The sequence below is a fragment of the Gossypium arboreum genome, chromosome 4 (genome assembly GCF_025698485.1).
Source record: "Gossypium arboreum isolate Shixiya-1 chromosome 4, ASM2569848v2, whole genome shotgun sequence".
NCBI classification, from domain to species: Eukaryota; Viridiplantae; Streptophyta; class Magnoliopsida; order Malvales; family Malvaceae; genus Gossypium; species Gossypium arboreum.
Window position 1 is genome coordinate 15,413,742 of NC_069073.1, and position 3,962 is coordinate 15,417,703.

Genomic DNA, 3,962 nt, shown 5'->3' on the forward strand with positions numbered 1-3,962 from the left:
CTCGAGTACAAAGATGTATTCGCATAGTCATATCAGGACATGCCAGGATTGGATGAAGATGTAGCGGTCCATAAGCTCCCATTAAAGCCAGAATGCAAGCCCATTCAACAAAAGCTAAGACGGATGAGGCCTGAGATGTTGTTGAAGATAAAAGAGGAAGTCAAGAAGCAACTTGATGCTGGTTTCCTACAAGCCTCCAAATATCCAGAATGGGTGGCTAACATAGTCCCGGTGCTGAAGAAAGACGGCAAAGTACGAGTGTGCGTGGATTATCGTGACCTGAATCGAGCAAGTCCTAAAGATAATTTTCCCTTACCACACATTGATACATTGGTAGATAACACAGTAAAACATTCACTGTTTTCTTTCATGGACGGATTCTCGGGGTATAATCAGATCAAGATGGCCTCTGAGGATATGGAGAAAACTACCTTCGTAACAATGTGGGGAACATTCTGCTACAAGGTGATGCCATTTGGGTTAAAGAATGCTGGGGCAACATATCAGAGGGCTATGGTGACGTTATTCCATGACATGATGCATAAAGAAATAGAGATCTACGTCGATGATATGATTGCTAAGTCCCGAGGGGAAGAAGAGCATGTAGCGAACCTGAAGAAGTTGTTCAACAGACTGAGAAAGTTCCAGCTAAAGCTCAATCCGTCCAAATGTACGTTTGGGGCTACCTCAGGAAAATTGCTTGGCTTCATTGTCAGCGAGAGAGGCATTGAAGTTGATCCAGATAAAATAAAAGCCATTCAAGAGTTACCACCTCCGCGCACGCAAAAGAAAGTCAGAGGATATTTAGGGAGATTAAACTACATCACCCGATTTATTGCTCAACTTACCAACCAATGCGACCCAATCTTTCGACTCCTTCAAAAACATAATCTCGGGAAATTGGAATGAGGAATGTCAGGTGGCCTTTGATAAGATAAAACAATATTTGTCTAGTCCTCCAGTGCTAGTACCGGCAACTCCGGGGAGACCATTGATATTGTATTTGACCGTGTTCGAAAATTCAATGGGTTGCGTACTGGGGCAACACGACGAGTCAGGGAAGAAAGAAAAGGCGATCTACTACCTCAGTAAAAAGTTCACTGAATATGTGGCAAAGTATTCATCCATTGAAAAATACTGTTGTGCTCTAGTTTGGGTAGCTCAGAGACTCAGACAATATATGTTGTATCACACGACATGGCTAATTTCAAAGCTGGACCCAATAAAATACATGATGGAATTGTCGGCACTATCAGGAAGAATGGCACGATGGCAGATCCTCCTTTCGGAATATGACATTGCCTATGTAAGTCAGAAGTCGATAAAAGGGAGCGCAATAGCTAACTTCTTAGCAACTCGAACAACGGAGGATTACGAGCCATTGAGATTTGATTTCCCAGATGAAGACTTGATGTGCATTACGAAAAAAGAATGCGAGTCACCAAAAGAGAAGTCATGGAAGATGAGCTTTGATGGTGCATCAAACGCATTGGGGCATGGGATTGGAGCAGTCTTAATATCGCTGAAGGAATCATTACCCACTCCGCCGGCTGAATTTCTTCTGTACCAATAACATAGCAGAATATGAGGCTTGTATCATGGGACTTCGTGCAGCTATTGAACGAAACATCGAAATCTTAGAGGTGTACGGGGACTCAGCCCTAGTGGTTTACCAAATCCGTGGAGAGTGGGAAGTGAGGGACCCAAAATTGATTAAGTACAGTGATTTAGTAGCTGAATTGATCAAAGAATTCAAAGAAATAACTTTTCATTACTTCCCGCGAGAAGAAAACCAATTGGTTGATGCCCTGGCCACCTTGGCTTCAATGTTCAAAGCAAGTAAAGAAGTAGAAATAATGCCCCTCAAAATGAGCATATACGAGGTCCCTGCACACCGTTGTAGCATTGAGAAAGAGGCAGACGGACGGCCATGGTTCCATGATATCTTAGAATATATCAAGAATCAAAGCTATCCCGAAAAAGCGAATGAGAATGACAAAAGAACAATCAGAAGAATGGTAGCGGGATTTGTTCTTGATGGGGATATCCTGTATAAAAGAGAAAAGGATCAAGTACTTTTGAGATGCGTGGATAATGTTGAAGCTAGAAAGATACTTGAATATGTCCATGAAGGAATCTGTGAGACACATCCCAATGGTTTCAGTATGGCCAGAAAGATTATGAGACTCGGTTACTACTGGTTGACGATGGAAAGCGACTACATTAGTTTTGCCAGAAAATGCCACAAATGTCAAATCTACGGCGATAAAATTCATGTAGCCCCTTCGCCCCTTCACGTCATGACTTCTCCGTGGCCTTTTTCTATGTGGGGCATGGATGTCATAGGGCCTATTTTCCCGAAAGCTTCTAATGGACATCGATTCATTTTTGTGGTCATTGATTACTTCACAAAATGGATAGAAGCCGCTTCGTTTGCCAATGTGACCAAGACTGCAGTTTACAGGTTTTTGAAGAAGGAAATCATTTGTCGATATGGTTTGCCTGAAAGAATCATTTCAGATAACTCCATGAATCTGAATAACAAGATGATGAAGAAAGTATGCGAGCAATTCCAAATAAAGCATCATAACTCCTCGCCCTATCGCCCAAAGATGAACGGGGCTGTTGAAGCAACCAATAAAAATATTAAGAGGATCATTGGGAAAATGACTGAGACGTTTAAAGATTGGCACGAGAAGCTTCCATTTGCTTTGTTTGCATATCGCACATCTGTACGAACATCTACGGGAGCAACTCCTCTCTCTCTGGTTTATGGAATAGAAGCTGTGCTACCTATCGAGGTTGAGATCCCTTCTCTACGAGTCTTAATGGAATCAAAGTTAGAAGAAGCAGAATGGGTACAAGCTTGATATGATCAGCTGAACCTCATTGAAGAAAAGCATCTCAGGGCAATTTGTCACGGGTAGATGTACCAAAAAAGAATGATAGCAGCCCATGACAAGAAGGTACGACCAAGAGAATTCCATGAAGGAGAACTCGTGCTGAGAAAAATTCTCCCAATACAAAAAGATCTGCGAGGGAAATGGGCACCAAACTGGGAAGGACCGTACGTCGTAAAGAAGGCATTCTCAGGAGGAGCTTTGATCCTTACCGAGATGGATGGGAAAGAGTTATCGAATCCAGTCAACTCAGATGCTGTGAAGAAATATTATGCTTAAGATGAAAACCCGAAAAGGGCATCTTAAAAAAAAAAAAAGGGATCAAGGCGAAAACCCGAAAAGGGCGTCTTGATTAGTACAAAAAGATTAGGATGAAAACCCGAGAGGCGTCCTAATGAAACAAACTGGCGGTCGAACGATAGGTCAAGCGGTGAGGCTACTGATTTGAAGCATTTCGAAAGCTCGAAATCTTCTACGCAAGAAGCCGCTTCGAAAAGATTTTTGATTGAGGAACGAGGAAGAGTTCATGTGTTGAATATCTAGAGCATTTGTATCCGTTGAATACGATCCTTTCTTTCTTTTGACATTTTTACTCTCATTGGTTAACTTGCTTTGTTTGCCACATTTGAAATAGATGAATATGAAATATCATTTTTGTCCCTATCTGACCTTTTTCATGCATCTCATTATGTGTTTATTTACATGATAAATGGTGAAATGACATACTCTAAACAAAAGAAATGTTAAGCATTACCTGGATGAAAATTTGATAAGCACAAGAGTCTCAAAGTAAGAACAAAGTTTAATCGAGGGCAGAAGAGTGATATCTGAGAAACGTCGATTACTCGTGAAGCTTGAAGACAGGTATAAGGCCTGAAGAGAAAGTCGAGAATCAAAGCAATGAACACAGATCCTCAACAATCGTGGCTAAATGGACATCCGACAAACATGCTTAAGGAGCACTGCATAATCATGTAGGCATAAAAGCATTTAAGACAAACATGTGCATATCATGATAACATCATACATGGCATATCAGTACTCCAACATGAGCAAGAAATC

At 41.4% G+C, this 3,962-nt stretch overlaps 1 pseudogene; it reads left to right on the top strand.

The window, feature by feature from the left end:
- The first annotated feature begins 264 nt into the window (after window positions 1–264).
- On the top strand, window positions 265–3,167 carry LOC128291748 (uncharacterized; annotated as a pseudogene).
- The last annotated feature ends 795 nt before the right edge of the window (window positions 3,168–3,962 follow it).